Genomic DNA, 20,896 nt, shown 5'->3' with positions numbered 1-20,896 from the left:
TGCCAGGGAGGAGGGGAGGCCGGGAGGAAGCAGAGACAGGACACCCGATCCAAGCTGGCCAAGGAGGTATTCCATACCACAGCACGTCATGCCTGGTGAGGTAACTGGGAGTTGGCCAGAAGGGCTTGAGCTAGCTCTCTTCCGGGTCGGGCTCATTTCGGTGGGTGGTATTGTATTCTCTCTCTTTGTTTATTTCCTCTGTCATTGTTTTTATTAGTGGTAGCAGTAGTGATTTGTGTTATACCTTAGTTACTGGACTGCTCTTATCTCAACCCATGGAAGTTGCATTCCTTCAGTTCTCCTCCCCATCCCCCCGGGAGCAGAGGGAGGGGGGGGGTTGTGGTGCTGCGGGAGACTGAGGTGGAGTTTTAAACCACGACACCGTGTTTGAAGGGACTATAAAAACAATGCACTTCTATGAAAAAATAGCCTCATAATCAGTTCCAGTTACATTTGCAGAGGTCACCACCACATGTGAGCAAACACCATGGTGAGTCAGCCATTTATCTGGACTGTGGAAACTGGTTTGTGGACTGGCTGCAAAGCGGTAGGCATATTGTGCCCAATCCCGATTTTTTAGCATTAGAAGATGGTGTTTATGATGAGTGCAGGCCACAATCCCAAGTCAGCAAGTGCCTACATGGAGCTCGACACGAGCCGAGGATGAAGAAAGCTGTGGGTAAAGAAGCAAAAGAAACGGTGCAAGCAAGATGAGAAGAAACTGGGATGTGTTAAGACACAATAGTGAAATGTTAGCAAGTTTTAAGGACTAGGCTCTCATACACTTAATGTAACCAATTGTATCTTAGTTGCTGTGTGCTACACTGTGTATGTATCCACTAATACAGCAAGCTATTGATTATGTATCCAATCTTAATACAGCCAGTTATTGTGTATGTATCAAAGTATAATACACTGAGCTATTATAAGCAGACCCAGAGACTAACATGGAAATTCTAGCTTAGCCAATAGCTATGTATAGATAGGCGCATGGACAAACCAATGTAACCAATGAAAGAGTGTTTAGTAGCCCATGGGCTATCAGTAACTGCATAAGTATAGGCGATCGTGATGAATAAAGGAAGCAAGATATGTAACTCATATTGAGTACATTCTTGACTTCAGCTGAGTCTTCTCCAACACTGGTTTAATCAAATTATGATTATAATAACATCATAGAGCATATTTAACTTTGCATTTGCGACATTAGCTACATATTAATGTTCACAAAGGCATTAACCCATCAGGTAACCCAACCTACTGTTGCACAAACCCTCCTAAAATGCAACCAGGAACAGTTGTGGGGTTTTTGTTTGGTTGGTTTTTAAACTGTTTTAATTAATTTAGTGCCCCATCCCTGGCAGTGTTCAAGGCCAGGCTGGATGGGAGTTTGAGCAACCTGGTCTAGTGGAAGGAGCCCCTGCCCAAAGCAGGGAGTTAGAACTGGGTAGTCTTTAAGGTCCCTTCCAACCCAAACTATTCTGTGATTCTATGAAAACAGTTCCTTGGAAGTGCACTGGGACAAGAAAAATCGGTTCAGTGCATGGGAATAGATCATCCCCTGAAAAAGGCCCATTCCTCCCTTCTGGCTCTGCCTGATAAGACCCTATTCATTTCCCTTTGCTCTTTCTCCTCCCTTTGCTTCTAACCCCACACTGCAGCAGTCCTCCACCAGGAAGCCTGGAGCCTAATGCTGCCCATCCTGCTGGTACCTCTCCCCATCAGTCTGCCCTCAGCCAAACTCTCCTGGAGTCCTGCCCATCCATGCCGAAAGGCAGAAGGATGCTTCCATGCCTGTGCACCTCCATCCCCTGCTGTCTGTGGGTGGATTGTTCTGCCTGTTCAGAGCAGGGACTGATGGCATTTAACTGGAGAAAGATACACCAGTGAGATATGTCACTGAGAGATTTCTCAAGCACCAGGTGAGGACAGGCAGCAAGGCAAAATATCATTGGGCTGCTGTGACTCATGTTGCTGTGGTGACATCGTCTGTCTTCCGTCTTCCTGGTGGAATTGAAATGTCCCCATGGAGCAGCTGGGGGAAAAACAAAAGAAGAAGGATGAGCTGATGAGAAATACATCCTGGCCCCAAGAACAACGTGCAAGGAATTTATACCACTCCTTCCACACACACATCTCCTCCTGGATGTCTTAATCCTGCTTTTATTGCTTGTGAAGGAAAGAACCTCACAGAAAGAAATGTTGCTGAGACTTCACAAAAAGAAATGTTGCTGAGACTTCACTTCTGACCTTTCCACAAGGAGTTAAATACTCAAAATTTCCAGCCACTGGAGCAGTGGGTACTTAAGTGTAGTGACCATCACTGGTGTGTACTGGTGGAATGTAGCCCATCTTCCTCGGTGCATACTGCTGCTAATGGGCAGCCGCTCTGAGGCACACTCTGAGTGAGCTCGGATTCGTGTCTCCCTCCTGCTTTGTCACCTACCATGCAGATCAAAATGTGCTCCAGACACACTCAGCATCATGCTGCTGCCCTGCCTGAGTACAGGGATATGATGGCAGCTGTTCCTGGGCACAGGAGCTCCTCCAGTGCCATGTGTGTCCCCTAGAATCACCCTCTATGCAGAGTCATGCATCTAATAGAATCATATAGAATGGTTTGGCTTGGAAGGTACCTTAAAGCTTATCCAGTTCCAAAGCCCTGCCATGGGCAGGAACACCTTCCACTAGACCAGGTTGCTCCAAGCCCTGTCCAACCTGGCTTTGAACACTGCCAGGGGCAGCCACAGCTTCTCTGGGCAATCTGTGCCAGTGCCTCACCAGCCTCACAGGGAAGAACTTCTTCCTAATATCTAATCTAAATCTTCCTTCTTTCAGTTTCAACCCATTCTCCTTGTCCTGAAAAAAAAAAAAAAAACCAACCAAAAAAGAAACCCAAACAAACAAACAAACAAAAAAAAACCCAAAAGTATTTTAAACTACTTGCACCTCCTTTTACTATACTGACAATAAACCAAGAAAACAGCAGGATAGCTGTGGATTCATGTATTACAAGGGTGAACACAGGCTTCAAGAAGCACAGTGCTTGCATGTATAGCAGCTCAGGTCAGGAGACAGGTCCTGGTCCAAAACTACACAGGATACTCAGAGGACATTTGTGTTGCACTACCAAAGTCCCAGTGCGGTGCTCTAACCCTTTTACACCACAAAAGCCACACACTTCCCCCATGCCAAGTGGGCTGCCATGGTTCAGCCAGCAGTGCCGTCATGTGCAGTGCATTAATTAGTACATGAACTGTGGGATTTGGTCTTTTGATTTTTATTTTTCATTGAAAGCAAAGCAACAGGAAAATTTCAGGTTACAGAGCTGTATATTCAGGCCATTCTCTTGAAGCTGAACACAAATTAACAACATTTTCAGAATAATATTATACTGAAGGAAAGCTAGGAATGACCCTCCCATTGGGCACAGTCATCTAAAGCAGGACCAGTTTAATTAAGCATTGGAGGGCCACTACATTGCCATGGTGACTGGCCTCTGCACTTCACCTGGGCCAGCCTGAGAAGCCATTGGCCATGTATTAGAGCTATGTGATGCCAGGAGAAGAGGCTTTCCAGGCAAAGCAAGTTCCTGATGGCAATTCATAGGTACAGATATAAAGATGTTAAAATATGTCACTGAAATAACTTCAGCTTCCTGGAGACAAAGTGCTGAGATACAGATTTGTTTTCAACTCAGATCCATATCTGCAATATTAGCTTGGGAAAACAGGCAGATTTCCAGAATCTAATAATTACATGACTCAGCCTTTCAGTGTTCCCCTAGAAGCCATTAGATTTGTTTCTGGGAGTACCTGTGCTGTGGCTTCCACTGGAGGTGAGGCTGCATGGTGCTGCAGACTGCCTGGCCTGGCAAAGATCACTGGGTCTGTGCTGCTCCAGCCCCTGGCACAGCAGAGCAAGCCCAGGCAGGGCTGCATGGACTAACTGCAGAGGGCTTTCCACTGCTTTTAGGGGAATAAGGAGATACTCAAATTGGTGGGTTGTTTTTAGCAAAACCAACCAAACAAAATCTTTAGATTGCAAATGGGGACATTTTTTTTTCCTCTTCCTTTCAAAAACCACTTCTTCATACTATTTTAGTTTCTCGGCTTTTCTGTATTTCCCAGTTAAAAGCAAGCCATTGCTCCAGGTAGTTGCTACAGCTCTTTTGAATTGCAATTGTGAAATGTACACACCACCCCCCTTTCCCATTTAATTTAAAGGCAGACAATATTAAAGTCATGGGTTTTATTTTTAAAGACATCTTGCAGTTCAATCTAGTGAGGAACACACCTGTTTTGTTTACTTTTTAACTGCGGTCACCACCTTCTCTGCTGTTGTTTCAAGGTTGACAGTGATTTAAACCTGGTATATCTTTACAACCTACACCTAATCCAGGGTATAAATCATTCTGAAGGACATTTATTTCTGCCTGTCATTTCACAGGAAGATGCTATTAAAGCTGTGCCCAGTACAAAATGCAAAAAATTTGCTGCTGATGACTTCAACATGCCTCACATTTTCATTAGCTACAGAGAGAGGTGGTGGCAGGGAGCAATGCCAGCTGATTTATCTGAGTAAATGATAATTGCTTTCCCCTCATTTAAGAGCATGTCACTAGTTTTTCTTCATTAATAAAGGGACATTTGCATTTTAACCACACCTAATTTTTTAGCAGCAACCAAGCAGATTGGGCTAACTGGACACGTAGGAAATGTCCTATGGAGATGCAGGGATACTGCCCTGCTTTCTATTATTACCTTCATTCTCTTCCCATGATTTCAGAGGCCATGTCAGAGACACGTGAGCTCAGGGTTTCAAAAGCAATGACTGATCTGGGCTCACCACTAACGCAGAACACCTGGCTGTGTGTGGACCCCCAAAGCTCTAGGAAAGGTTCCTTAAGGTTTCCCATCACGTGCTGATGTGTGTCTTTGGCCCACTGCCTATGGCTGTGCTGCAGGTCCCCATGGGGCAGGAGGCAACACCATGATTCACTGGTGATGGAGCACTGTCCCATCTCCTTCATGGGTTCTGATTTGAAGTACAGGCACGAGCTTGAGATACTGTGGTGGGAGACAGCACCATCAAAGTTGCTAGATTTTAGGGAGTTCATAGACAGAAAGAAAACATTGCCTCCTGCAAAGAACAGAAATATGTAGCTGTTTGAGATTGTAATTGCAATATTTTCCTACCTGGTTAATTAACAAGCATGTTATGGCACTTGCTGTGAAGCGCTGAGCACTGAGGAGGAGCAACATGTGCAATGGGAGGAACAAGCACATGGTTGAAGCCTCTGACCACCAGTCACCTAGTGCTGCTTTTGTACTATTGTCCTCAGAAGGCTGGACTGATTCCAGAAAAGAACCTTTGGTGGAAGTGAGCTTGGGGATTTGAGGAGTCGCAGCCACAGGCAAGCAGAAAGGCAGGGTGTGAAGAGAGCATGGAAACATAGGATCACAGAATCATGGAGTTTTTTGAGCTGGAAGGGACCTTAAAGAGCATTCAGTTCCAACCTCCTGCCATGGACAGGAACACCTTCCAATAGACCAGGTTGCTCCAAGTCCCATTCAACCTGGCCTTGAACACTGCCAGTGATGGAGCAGCTACAGCTTCTCTGGGCACCCTGTGCCAGTGCCTCACCACGCTCACAGGGAAGAACTTCTTCCTAACATCTAATGTAAATCTCCCTCTGTCAGTTGAAAGTCATTCCGCATTGTCCTGTCACTACATGTCCTTTTAAAAAGCCACTCTGCAGCTTTCTTGCAGGCCACTTTAGGAACTGGAAGGCTGCCATAAATAAATACCCCAAATGGGAGTGAAAGTCTGTTTTACATGTCACCATTATGACACACCAACCACCAACAAAAACACACCCACTATTGTTGTTTTGCTCTTTGCACCCTCCAAGGCAAAGGCTGGTTTGAGGGAAATAGAAACCACCTGGAAGCTCTGCATCCAATTCAGCTCAGCCTTTTCAGAGGTTCCCACCTTTTCTGTCTGAGCAGCAGAGGCTCACTCATTAGCTGCAGCTATGAACTGCAGAGTAGACTGGTGTAATGGCTGCAGACAAGGCTGAGGAAGAAAAGACTTTGCATCTCCACAGCCCAGCACGTGCATTGTTCTCCTTGCCTTTAAGGGCCAACAAGTACAACAGACTTGAGCAGATTTTAGTAAATACATTGCAACCCTTTAACATAAGCACGTGTTGCACAGCCCCGAGATACAGTGTTATCAAGATGGGCAGCTGACCCCCAGGCTCCAAGCCACATCTATATGTCAATGGAGGCAGCTGCAGAACAGTGCTGGCTGGGGCTCTGATGCTGGCAACGGGGTAAGGCTGTCAGGGCACCTCAATTACTGCATTTCAAACTGGATTTGTAATCCCATACAGTGATTTGGAGCAAATTGATGGAATGTAAATCTTCCAGTCCTTGAGATAATCTTAGAAATAAGCAGTAAGGCCATGGCAGATTGGAAAGAGCACTGCTGTTGCACAGGCAGTATGAATTTAACCCAGCTGCCCAATTTGTTGTCACCTTGTATGTCTTAGTGGAGCTTTGCCATAAAAACATTCTCTAGGGAATAATAATAACAATAATAGTAACAGCATTAAAGAAAGCAAAAGCCAATAATTTCAGTTAATCACCGTGATGCTGTTGAATTTGCCAGATGTACTGCAGCCCTCACTTTGCAGACCCATCATAGCTGGACCAAGTCTTAATGTGATGCCAAACATATACCTCTTGACATGCCTGAATTGATGAAATTAAATGTCAGTGGAAGGATTCTTATGCTATTTTTAAAAGCACAGAGCAAGAGTTCCTTGTACAAATAACATTAATAACCACTTTGAAACTATAGCCTGCAAAGCCCATTAAATCCAGAAAGATATATTTAAGGCAAAACCTAAAACTATTTGAACTTTGCAGTGTCTGAGAGGCCACTTTAATTGAAGAGCAAACAGAGCATTTCTAATCCAGCCCAGATGAGAAAAGTGAGAGCAAAAAGGACATATTTAAAAGAGAAAGAAAATAAATAGCAGAAAGAAGCACAGTGTGATGGACCCAAGAGAGCGGTGCTGCGGAAGAATGGAATTTGCAGAGATGGAGACACCAGAACAGGATCAGTGCCAGATCACTGCCATTTGAGCATATTTCATTGGCTGCTTTGAAACCGTTATCCTAACTTGTAAAGGTTTCAGTGGGTTCATGGCCTGGAAAGCAGCTTTCCTACAAAGACAGGGGCAGTGCGTACCCATACACTGTCCCCACTAACTGCCCCAAATCCCACCTGACCATCACAGACCCCCAAATTAACCCTGATTTGTGTCCACAGCAGATAACCTGCACCATAACTGACCCCAGAACAGTTGCCATCGCCAAGCATTGTGGCCATGGTGGGGCACCCTCAGGTTGTCCAGAAAGGTGGTAGATGCCTCATTCCTGGCAGTGTTCAAGGCCAGGCTGGACAAGGCTCGAGCAACCTGGTCTACTGGAAGGTGTCCCTGCTCATTGCAAGGTGGAACCAGACGAGCTTTAAAGGTTCCTTCCAACCCAAACCATTTTCTGATACTGTGATTCTGTGATTGCCTGCTGAGCTACAGCCTCCCTGTGGTGCAGCTCCTCAGAGCATCATGGCTCCCACACAGCTCAGGGTGACACAGAGCTTGCACATGGCTCTGAGTGCCAAGGAACCCCTCTTACCCTTGTCTGGATGTGGGACCAGATCATGCCCACCCCATAGCCCTCCAGGCTCCATGCAAAGCTTGCTGCAGAGGTGGCCCTGTGCATGATGCATCTCCATGTGGAAAAGCAGTGCCTTTGTTTTTGCACATTGTTTGTATACATTAGACCTTCTTAGTGACTGCTGTGTGCACAGCTCAGAGACAGGTCCGAAGCCTGCTCTTTCCAGAGCTGAATGGGGCTGCTTGCAAGGTCACTGCTGCAGTGCTGGCCAGCAGCATGGGCACCAGCTGCCTTTTACATAGAGCAAATAGCGCTCTGTGGAACCACAGTCTCCTTTCACAGAGAAGCCATCACAAAATAAATGGCCAGGACTCCAGCAGGCTGGGACTGGACATGTTGCAAACATCCATTTCAGTACAATCCCTGTTCACTTATCAGGCAGTCTCCCATGACCAAATAGATTTTAGGTTTTCCTTTTTCATAGGAAAATGTTTGGTTATCCTTATTGGCTGTGATAGATTTTTTGTTTTGAAAGAGATCATTAAAAATCCAGAATCAAACATTGCCTAACACAGTTATTCTTCCTTTACTGTTTTTCTCTTAGACATTTTAAACAATGTAATTTTTGTAAAAAATAAAGATTCTTTTTCCACTTGCAATTCTGTAAATACTGACTGGCATAACCTAATAAAATTACACTGGGTGAAAACCCAAGAGTAGAAGCAAAGCATGTTAACTCTTCCCTCTGTAAAGGAAGAGTGTGTACATTCAGGCTGCAGAGCACAGACGATTAACAATACTTTGGCTCTGATGTGTACCTATTACACACACACTGGCTCAGAATTATAATGTTTTGTAAGTAGAATGCATTAGCTCCTCAGCACTAATGCTATAATGAATACATTCAAGCTGATAATGTATATATGAATCCTGAAGCTGCCTCTGCAGATAGGTAGTGTCATCAAAACAGCACTTCATGGAAAATTGCTAATATCCTCCTTGATTGTAACACACCACTGACTAAATGAAGCAAGAAGAGAGCTACTCCTGGCTGAACTGCAGCCTCTCCAAAGAGCATGCCCCAGAGGAAATGGAATACTAAGACACGGTGAGAGAAAGTCCTGGTCGCATTCAGATGAGTCTAAGATGAAAGAGATAAGGCTTCCTCATCTCAGTTATTGATACCAGAATTCCAAAGCATTTTGGGATCACGGAGGTAATTGCAGTGTGACTTTGTTCTCACCTGTCTCAGTTACCACACCCTGGAAAGGCTGAGCCATGAAACGACACTGCTCCTTACATGAAACTTAGGATGCCTAAACACACACTGAGGCCAGGGCTCTCACAAAACCCTGCTTTGGATAGCTTCCTTCAGAAAAGACCAGCAATGCTGCCATGACTGTGGCAGTGTGCTCCCACAGTGCAACCTGACCTTTATTTCTGATATGACAGGATTACCCCGGAGTAGGGACACCTCTCGAGGTTACTCTTTGAGTCTGAGAGATTCCTGGCCACAACAGATCCTCAGCAAATGATTGGCAGCATGCTGAACTCCGAAATCTTAGCTAAGCAATAAAAAAAATTGATTGTGCACCTATAACCCTTTAGATATAAACTGTTGACCACATCTGGGACCAGCTGCACCTTGACTCCTCTCTGAGAAGGAGTTTAGAACACAAGGGGACCTTTTCTGAACCTCATGATCTAACAGGAGGGTCAAAACCTGAAATTAACTCTCGTCTTTTCCATGTAGGACTCTGTAAAAAGGGAGTCTCCATCTTCCTTATAGCCATCCTTTAAATACTGGAACATGGTGATCAGGTCTCCCCCTGAACCTTCTTTTCTTGAGGATGAATGAGCCCAGCTTTCTCAGCCTTTCCTCACATGGCTTCCCAGTCCTTGGATCATCTTCGTGGCCCTTCTCTGGGCCCTCTCCAGCCCACCCATATCTTTTTTGTACAGTGGGGACCAAAACTTTCCAAATCCATGTCTGCTGCCTGCAGGCACTCCATTGCAGGGGAGCTTTGCCAGCACCACCAATGTCCTGCAATTCCAGGGGTTTGGGACCTCCATGACCAGGGCATGGCACCAGCCAGCACCACCCTCTCCAGCCCTGCTGGACTCCTCCAGCAAATAAAGATCTGGGAGTTCTCTAAATGCAGTGTCAAGAAATACTTATCTGCTCGTATAGAAAGATAAAACCAAAATAAATAGCAATGCAATACTTATAAATACAAAATAAATAGACAATTCCACTAATTGAGGAATGGATTTGTGCTATCATCCCAATGATTCAGTAAGACAATGAATAATGTGCTTTCAGAACTATGCTGTGCAAATTTAGCATCTTCCTGGCCTGCAATCAGAATTACAATAGCAAAACTATTTATTTCAGATTTTTCAAGTGATACAGCTGAGCTACATTTTTATGTTGTTTATTTGTATTTTCGAGATGAGAGTAAAAAAATGTGGGAAATCTATTCTCAAACTCCTATCACTCAATAGCAGGATTTTAGGCATCTGGGGTTTTGCAGTGTTGCAAGAGTTTTGCAGTGGTATGTTTTGCACACACCACAGCTCCTTGCAAGCTGCCTTGAGAGTCTACCTCTACTGCAAGGCCACTTTTAGAAAGCTGCCTTTGATATGAAATGTTTGATATAGAAATATGTCAATATTTTTACATAGAAATCCCCCTGTATACTATATCAATGACTGCTTTCACTAGAGGAGCGTGGCTCTGAAATTCAAACTCAGAGGTTCTGGAAGAGTAGATCCAAAAAGCCCATCCCATGTCTAGCCTTGGCATCAGCAGCTTCACTTCAGAGCACACTGTACCATTATATTTTGCAGTGAAAAAAATTACTTTGCCATTCAGCAGCTTGACAGCATGCACTCAGCTTTGTGCATTACCTTAGCCCAGCATCACTGCTGAGTTCTTCATGCATTCCATTTACAAAACACAATTATTTCAAGAGCTGATAGTGAACCTATCCATCAAACCATTAATGCTGCTCTGCTCCTTGATTAATGCTTGAAATCCACATGCCCCAATCCATATGTAATTTTAAGTAAGGCCTATAATGAACTTTTGCGGTATTAAATGTGCTATGGAGACAGCTATAGTAAATGATCCTTTGCATAGTCCTGGAAGTGTCTGTTAGATATTTCCTGTCCTAAACTTTTTCTGAAACTCTGGAGAATTTGGGGAAAATCATTAAAACCCACATCTGGGGAAAGTCATTAAAACCCACATTTGGTTCACAGTTCACAAAGTGAAAGCATTTCCAATGCCCCAAACGAGAAAAAGCCCCTTGAATTTACTGAATAACAACAGAATATGTTCTTTACACGGTATTTATAATTAAATGCAAATGTCAGTGCATAAGAGAAAATAAAAATGGACAAAGGATCTGAAAACTTCTTTGGGTGTGACTGCAATGCATAGCTGTGCTCAAGAGTGCATTAGATGTAAAGATTAGCGGTTAGAGAAAGACAAAGATCTGCTAACAGTCTAAAACATCATTTTAGGTGTAAAGTAGAAATAACACAAGCTACACAGCTTAAATTATTTATTAAATCAATTGGCATGTGTTGTACATACATAAAAGAGAGACAGGCAATGTAAGTAATATGATAATTTGTTTCAATAATACTAAATACTTTGGTGCAATCAAATGTACACCAGTGGCAGACTTGTTCAGGATTAAATATGAAAGCTAAAATAAAGCCTTTAGAAGATGTACAAACAAGCTGATAAACAGATGTCTTGTCCCCTGCTGTGAAATGCTGCAGTCTGCTGGTACCAGAGGCTGGGTGGTGCAAGGACCACCCTGCAGGGACAGTGTGTGGTCAGCGGCTGGGCACACTTTATCATCACCCCTCATCAGCTGTGGGGCAACAGCAGATGTGAGACACAGAGGAAGAGGGTTTCTGGTGAACTAGAAGTCAGAAACTGGAATAATTTTCAAAAGCATAGTTCCCTTTTCTCTGTCTGGCAAAACAGGGATGAGATATTTAAGGCTGAAGGACTCAGAGGGAACCAGCACAGTTTCCAAGCCATCAGCAGTAGGAGCAGGGTCTCATCACCAAGCTGTATAAGTTGCATGACAGAGGACAGGCACCTATCAGCCAAAATTAAATGTGAGGGATGGACATAAAACAGGTGCTGCCGTATGATTTTTTGGTGCATTTCTTCCCTTTCCCACACAGAAAACAAGCTGAGATCAGCCAGCATGATGGGGTGAATCTGCACTGATGTGAATGGGTGACACAAGCCAATGGAGAGCCAGAGCTGAAATTCAGTTGCTGGAATTGGGAAAGGCAGATGGAAAGTGCTGATTCTGAGAAATACAGGCAAATCATTCAGACATTATCTCTGAAAAAACATAAATGCCTCTGTTTGAGTTTCCATTCTGTGACTATGAAGCATGAAGCAGAACCAACACCCTCAGCTCATCTTGCTCCTACCCTGCAGAGGGTCATACCTGAGAGTAAAAGCCTGAAGACTGGCACAGAACTCACACACAAAGCATCCAAAACATCACAAGAGAGTAGGTAAATGTGAGGTTAATAACTCCTTGTCATTGTCAAGACTTACACTCTGAGTAGAATGATACAAATTAGAGGGTTCATAGACCAAATGTCAACACATTATAAAGGAAAAAGACCTGTTGGAGTGACTCCAGAGGAGACCAGGAAGGTGCTCAGAGGGCTGGAGCACCTGTGGAGACAGGCTGAGAGAGCTGGGCTTGTCCAGCCTGGAGAAGAGAAGGCTCTGGGGAGACCTTGGAGCAGCTTCCAGTGCCTAAAGGGGCTGCTAAGAAAGCTGGAGAGGGGCTTTGGACAAGGGCATGTAGGGACAAGACAAGGGGAAATGGCTTTAACCTGACAGAAGGCAGATTTAGATCAGATATAAAGAAGGAGTTCTTCACTATGAGGGTGGTGAGGCCCTGGCACAGATTGCTCAGAGAAGCTGTGGCTGCCCCATGCCTGGCAGTGTTCAAGGCCAGGTTGGATAGGGCTTGGAGCAACCTGGTCTAGTGGAAGGTGCCCCTGCCTGTGGCAGGGGGCTGGAATTAGGTGAGCTTTTTCCAACCCAACCATTCTGTGATTCTATGAAATCAAATAATTAGCAGCAAGAATCTAACTGTAGTGGTTTAAAACTCCACCTCAGTCTCCCGCAGTACCACACACCCCTCTCCCCCCCCCCCCCCCAACTCCCGCAGGGATGGAGAGGAGAACCGAAGGAATGCAACTTCCACGGGTTGAGATAAGAGCAGTCCAGTAACTAAGGTATAACACAAATCACTACTGCTACCACTAATAAAAACAATGACAGAGGAAATAAACAAAGAGAGAGAATACAATACCACCCACCGAAATGAGCCCGACCCGGAAGAGAGCTAGCTCAAGCCCTTCTGGCCAACTCCCAGTTACCTCACCAGGCATGACGTGCTGTGGTATGGAATACCTCCCTGGCCAGCTTGGATCGGGTGTCCTGTCTCTGCTTCCTCCCGGCCTCCCCTCCTTCCCTGGCAGAGCATGAGACTCACAAAGTCCTTGGAAAAACCAAAAAATTTGGGCAGTAACTCAAAACATACATGTTATCAGCACTGTTCCCAGCCTGAAAGTCAAAACACAGCACTGCACCAGCTACGAAGAAGGAGAAAAAATGACTGCTACTGCTCAACCCAGGACACTAACCTAACATGTGAGTATCAGTTTTAGTCTATACTTAGTCGCATTTTGCTCTCATATAACTGACTAATGCAATTAGTAAATCACAGAATCCCAAGGGTTGGAAGGGACCTCAAAAGATCATCTAGTCCAAGCCCCCTGCAAGACCACGGTAACCTAGAGTACATCACACAGGAACTTGTCCAGGCGGGCCTTGAATATCTCCAACATAGGAGACTCTGCAACCCCCCTGGGCAACCTGTTCCAGTGCTCTGTCACTCTCACAGTAAAGAAGTTCTTCCTGATGTTAACATGGAACCACCTATGCTCCAGTTTACACCCATTGTCCCTTGTCCTACCACTGGATATCACTGAAAAAACCCTAGGTCTATCATCCTGACACCCACCCTTTACATATCTGTAAACACTGATGAGGTCACCTCTCAGTCTCCTCTTCTCCAAGCTAAAGAGACCCAGCTCCCTCAGCCTCTCCTCATAAGCTCCCTTAATCATCCTTGGGGCTCTGCGCTGGACTCTTTCAAGCAATTCCCTGTCCTTCTTGAACTGAGGGGCCCAGAAATGGATGCAATATTCCAGATGCAGCCTCCCCAAGGCAGAGTAGAGGGGGGGGAGAACCTCTCTTGCCCTACTAACCACACCCTTTCTAATGCACCCTAGGATGCCATTTGCCTTCTTGGCCACAAGGGCACATTGCTGGCTCATGGTCATCCTCCCATCCACCAGGACCCCAAGGTCCCTTTCCCCTTCACTCCTTTCCAGCAGGTCCACCCCCAACCTGTACAGGTACATGGGGTTGTTCTTCCCCAGATGCAAGACTCTACACTTGCCCTTGTTGAATTTCATCAAGTTCCTCCCTGCCCAAAGATCCAGCCTGTTCAGGTCTCGCTGAACGACAACACAGCCTTCTGGTGTGTCAGCCACTCCTCCCAGTTTAGTGTCATCAGCGAACTTGCTGAGGATACACTCAGTTCCCTCATCCAGGTCATTGATGAAAATATTAAACAGCACTGGTCCCAGCACCGACCCCTGAGGGACTCCACTAGTCACAGAATATGTCACAGAGGATGTGATTTGGAGAAGTTTTTAGCAGTATTTCCTGCATACTCCCACAACAGTCCTGTGCTTTGCTGCAGGTCAGCACAGAGGTGGCTGAACTTTTACTGACTGAACCCTGTACATTTAAATAGACTTGAAGAAAAAATTACCCAGAAGTCTGTGAGGGAGCACAATTTCAATTGAAAACTGCAGCTGCAAAGAACCAAAGCTGGAGAGGGAGGAGAGATTAAAGTTTCTATTCAACCCTGTATTCTCCACAAGGAATACCCTACAATTTATCAAAGCATCCATAGATATTTTTAACACAGCCCATTTAAAACCAAACTACCTCAAATCTTGTATGTGAACCTCTCGGGTCTGGATAAGAGGTGGGGTGGGGAAAATGCAAGAACAACAAAATAAAGAAGTCTTCTGTATGGAAAACTGGTGATACACTTTCAAGCATCCCTGTGTATTCCTTACTGTGCTGCAAAATATTAAAAAGAGCCTCTTAGAGACTAAGCTTTAGTTCAATTCAGAAGCAATATATTATTTGTTTTTCATCTCATTCTTGTCTTTTACGTCTCCTCTCCTGTGGCTGTAACAGATGCAGGGAGTCCGTCAGACATGGATAGCACCAGATGGCATTAATTTGTTGCAAAGCTCCTTTCTTTTCTAGAAAGACTTTGTTGACGTCTCTCACAACTTCAGTCAAGTTCACTTCATTAAATCAGCTCTGTGTATTAAAATCTGGTCTCTGGACATAACAACCAATCTCAAGGAACTTTCAGATTCAGTGACTTCATTTTAATGATTAAACAATCACGGGACTGGATCTGCAATGCAATCTTGAACAGCATTAGGCAGGACTATGTTTGCTGCCAATCTGTCTCAGGTTCTACAGAAAACTTATTTTCCTTGGCAGAAGGACCTCCTCCGTCAACCAAAGTGAGAAAAAACTGCTTTTAGCCACTGCCTTTTCCTGGACAGCATTCTCTGATTTGTTTTATGGGCTCAAAGCTGAGCCAAAGAAGGCCTCCAGCAGCTGAGTGGAGCCATCACACTCATACAGGTATATTTATGAGAAGATCTTGTTCTGCACATCTTAAAATAACACAAACAGTAGGCTTCAAATGTGTGATACTTAAACAAAAAGTGTAAATAGGCTAAGTATGTCAGAAATGAACCTGTAAATACAAGTAACTGAGCCCAGGAGATGGTCCACTGTGCTTGCAACATGGGAATGCCCTATTGCAGGAGAGTTTCACAACTAAGGGTTCAGCTGCAGAAGACATTTGTGGGTTGCAGATGTAGCAGGATAATAGAGAGGATTCCAATAATGAGAAAGAAAATGAATAGTCTTATTGAACATAACTGTAAACACCAAAAGAGATCAGTGAAGAGATGTATAGTCATGTAGGTGAAAAACTGAGAAAAATGAACTGTAGTTTCGGCAGCAGAACTGTTAATTGTTTTTTCACCATATTTAATCTCAGACAAATTTAATTTAAAAGAGATTGTGTTTTAACTGAGGTGAGAAAAGGGTACACTGAAATTTCTCATCAGCAAATATCACACTCCATTACCTTCTTGGGACCTTTCTACCAGGTGGGGCAGGGACTGGCTGGGGGTTTCTTGACTTCAGCTTGTCAAGGACAGTGTCCAAACTTTGATTCAGCGTCTCAAGAAGCTGTGGCCACTGAGTGGGACACTGGGACAGACACACGTTTAGCAAGGCCCATGGTCACCTAGCAGCACCAAAAGCACTGTCTATACCATGAAGTAAACCTCCCTAACTGCTGCAGCAAGTCCAGCTTAGCTCATCATGGCAACAAGCTCTGCTGGTGCTATATTTGACACCTAGACCCAACTTCTTGGTGTCAAATTATTTCAAGGCTATAGCTTCCATTGTTGGTGAACAGGGTCCTCTTATTAATAGAGCCACAGAATCATAGAATAGTTTGGGTTGGAAAGGACCTTAAAGAACACCCAGTTGCAACCCTGCTGCCATGGGCAGGGACAGCTTGAACTGGACCATGTTGCTCAAAGCCCAATCCAACTTGGCTTATACTTAAGTACATAATACAAATAAGTACACCAACTACTGCAAGTGTCACCAACCTCTTACAGACTGTATGAGTTTATGAAAGATGGTCAGTCAGGGAAAATTAATTATAAAAAATGCAGGTGAGAGTTTTTGCTTATGAAACTCCTCAGCTGCAGATGTCTGGCAGCAAGGCAGATTAGTGGAAATACACTCTAAATTTGTCTGTGCCTCTTCTTCCCTAGGTCACTGTGAGAATGAGGATATCAGTAGAGATAAAATTGTGATCTGATGCAAATACAAATGATTTCAGGCTTTGATGATGGTCACACACAAAGTTTTAACAGGTAAGCTTCTGAATCATTGCCAAGCAACCATTCCGTAGTTATTAATTTCTAAATAGGCCTTAAAACTCTGGTTTTATTTGATCTACTGCACTATCCAAATGGTACATTTGACTCCAGAAGAGAGTCCCACTGTGAGTCGAGAGCACAGCACCGCAGCCAGCCCAAAGCAATTACCAGCTTCCTGAAACAGAAGCCAGAAAGGACTCTGCCAGCTGAGATAACAAAAACTCTGAACTGAATCCTACCAGATCCAAATTACTCATGTAGCATCTTGCAGACACTTTGAAGCCAAATGGCAGATTCCCTCTGGCTTATAAAAATTCACTGAAATATACCCCTTGTTAATTTGTTGGCAAAATATTGCAAACTTGACAAGTGCTGTGGGGCGAAAGTCAAACATTGCACAGCATGTGATTTTTTGCAAAGATATTAAATTTGCACAAGAACAGCCTTTACCATAACCTTAGAGATTAAAAAGATGGTGAATATTTTCCTGTAATTGGTCTTATTCCTATTTGTACTGCATTTATGAATAATATTAATTCACACACAATTTAAGCCATATGGGGGAAAGAAAATTGAAAAGTTATGAAAAGAAAATTAGCTGTTGATATGTTTTGTATGTCTGGGAAATTTTCTTGTTAGGTTTCAAGTTATAAGTCATTTTTACCTTTAAATAAAAACAAATGAAAAAACTGAGGAGGGAAAATTAATTCTTCATTATTGTAACATAAGAATAGCTGCTAATATCACTACCAAATTCAACTGGAGAGAGTGGTGTGCTTATCAAGACATACCATTCCAGTCCTTCACAGAATGGCAGAGGTTGACAGGGACATCTGGAGGTGATCTAGTCCATCCTTCCACCTTGCTGAAGTTTAAACTCAGCTGGTAACTCAGCACCGCGCAGACATTTGCTCATCTCCACCCATCCTCCCTCCTCAGGCAGGATGTGGAGGAAAATTGGAAGAATGTAAAACCCATGTGTTGAGATAAGAACAATTTAATAACTAAACTAAAGTACAATATACTACTACTAATATTACTACTAATAATAAAATTATAAGGGAAAAAACAAGGGGAAAGAATATAAAACTAAAAGGAGAAAATCCATTACCAAAAGTGATGCACAATACGACTGCTCACCACCCACTGACGGATACCCAGCCCAACCTGAGCAGTGATCTGGGTCTTCTAGGTGACTCCCCCCAGTTTATATACTGGGCATGACATGCTGTGCTATGGAATACCCCTTTGGTTAGTTTGGGTCAGGTGTCCTGTCTCGCTTCCTCCTGGCTTCTTGTGCTCCTCTTCACTGGCAGAGCATGAGAGACTGAGAAGTCCTTGATCAGGATAAGTACTGCTGAGCAATAAATAAAACATCAGTGTGTTATCAGCATTGTTCTCAGACTAAAGCCAAAACTCACAGTGTACCAGCCACTAGGAAGAAAATTAGCTCTATCCCAGCTGAAAGCAGAACACATCTCCAGCAGGGTCACCCAGAGCAGGTTGCTGAGGACTATGTCTAGCTGGCTTTTGAGAATCTCCAAGGATGGAAACTCCACAACCTCTCTGGGTAATCTGCACCAGTGTTTGACACAGGAAAAAAGCATTTTCTTGTGTTCAGATGGAATGTCATGGTTTTAATATGTGCCCTCTTGTACTGTCAGAGAAGCCTGACTCCATCTTTATCATTCCCTCCCAACAGATTTTTATCCACATGGGTAAGATGTGGGTTTCCTCCAGGCTGAGCAGTCTCAGCTCTCTCTCCCTGTAAGCAAGATGCTTCAGGCCTTTATAATACTTATGGCCCTTCCTAAAAAAAAAAAAAAAAAAAAAAAAGATACTTATGGGGAAAGCAGGTGTTTCCAAATAGGACATTTCTAAATCATTCTCCCATCTCTCAGTAAAGATCTTTCAACAAAAGACGACATTTGAATATAAACCTGAGCATCCATGCTGTGACTACTTCTTGAATAAATCTCTACCAAAGGGTCCCTGCAGCAGGGATGGCTACACATATTTCCTTGGTATCTGACTGGTGGTTTTATTGCCTTTTTGCAGCAGAACCACAACACCTCATATGAAGCATATGGGAAAATGGCAGCAGAAGTTCACCTGTCATTGGGGGAACTGGCGCACCTGAGACAGTAAACCTCTGAGTAAATGCCCAGCAAGCTTAGAAATTAAGTGTAACTGTATTCTGATAAACTCCTCAAGAGAGAAGTCACCCCATCAGTACAGACAAACACCAACAGAACTCTTAGCTGGGTTTGCCTGCTTCCTACATCTACTTAAGGGAAATTTCCTCTTGCTGTTGTCATCTACTGTGTAATACAAATTGTACTCAAAAGGGCATTTTGGAAAATAGACCCAACTCCATTTAGAGAACTCCATCTTCTTTCTGTTCCTTGAAGTTGAATTAAATGACACTAATGTGGTTTAAAAGTTCCTGAGAAATGCAGTTAATACCATTAAAACTCAATCGTTTGCAATATTGACTTCACAACTGAGATGGAATTGGTTTTCTTGGAACTAATGGGAATTCCTACATTTCTAATGGGAGACATTTAGCGAAGACATTTAGCAGAGATATATGTTTTTTAGAGGTTCTCCCTCTTTGTAAATATTGTAAAGTATTTATTCCACAGGTACAATGCAGCTTTCACCATAGCACAGCTGGTTTCCCTGGTATTTGTCCAGCAATGCTTCCTGTGGCCCCATCTGTGACTTTGCTGAGCTGTCTCTCCACCTGCTGCTTAAAAGCTCTAGGAGGTTTAACAATAGATAACAACTCATGTAGCATTAGCATGGTTAAATGCCCAAGCAAAATATTAACAAAGTTAAAATTACCAGCTATCTAAATTTAGAAGGGACAGTTCTAATCTTTTTAGCTCATCGGACTGACTTTTCTAAGAATCCATTTTGTCTGAGTTTTACCCTAGGGCTTGCCTTTGTTTTAGCAGTATTCAGTTTTTCCTAATTGCCCTGCCACAAAACATAACTTGTTTCTCAGTTCCAGCCATATTCTACTCCCCCACCCTAGTAGTAGTTAAATTTGTAAAAGACCTCAAAGGTCTCAAATAAGACCAAAGAACCTGGTCCTGGTGACTCCTTACACATCCTTGTGCTGTCACAGTGCTGGTCTGATTTGCCACTTTATCACCTGAAATAGTGTCCTCAACTCATGATGCAGCGGGGTGCAGTAATAACCACCATAGCTGGATGTCCCTCTAGCTGGGACGTTCAGGGACACAAGATCTTCAGCTGGGTCACATCTGTTCCTGCAGACATGCGTATGGTCAAATAACTGCTGTATCTCTACAGAACACTGCACACACAATGGTGGCATCCATCACACCTGGTGTAAGCCAGTGCATACACACCCGCATCCAGCTGGCTATGCATACACAGGAGGCCACAAAGATGCCCAGAGGGCTGGAGCACCTCTCTTTCAGAGACAGGCTGAGAGAGCTGGGCTTGTTCAGCCTGGAGAAGAGAATGCTCCAGGGAGACCTTAGCACAGCTTCAAGTACATAAAGGCACCGTTAAGAAAGATGGAGAGGAGCTTTTGACAAGGGCATGTAGGGATAGGCCAATGGCTTTAAACTGATGGAGGGAGTGAGGCACTGGCACAGGTTGCCCAAAGAAGCTGTGGCTGCCCCATCCCTGGCAGTGTTCAAGGCCAGGTTGGACAGGGCTTGGAGCAACCCAGTCTAGTGGAACGTGTCCCTGTCCATGGCCAGAGATTGAAACTAGATGAGCTTTAAGGTCCTTTCCAACCCAAACCATTCTATTATTCTACGATTCTATGCCTGAGGCCTCTTTGTGTTTAAAGGCAGAAAATTCAGGTGATCTGTATGAGACTTTCACTGCAGGAGGAGAACTGCATCCCTAAAATGCCCATTCCCCTCCAGTGATTAGAAAGGGTGCTATGGGTGCTATGGGAAAAAGTATTTTTATGGTCAGGAGAAATCTAGCTGATAGTGGCACTGAGCACCATGGTGTGATGCTCCTCATCCTCACACAGGCATCCCCACATGCTCAGATGAACTGAACTCCAAAGGTACCTGCCTCCTGCC

This window comes from Melopsittacus undulatus, chromosome 4 (genome assembly GCF_012275295.1).
Source record: "Melopsittacus undulatus isolate bMelUnd1 chromosome 4, bMelUnd1.mat.Z, whole genome shotgun sequence".
Lineage (NCBI taxonomy): Eukaryota > Metazoa > Chordata > Aves > Psittaciformes > Psittaculidae > Melopsittacus > Melopsittacus undulatus.
Note: the sequence above shows the minus strand (reverse complement) of the source record.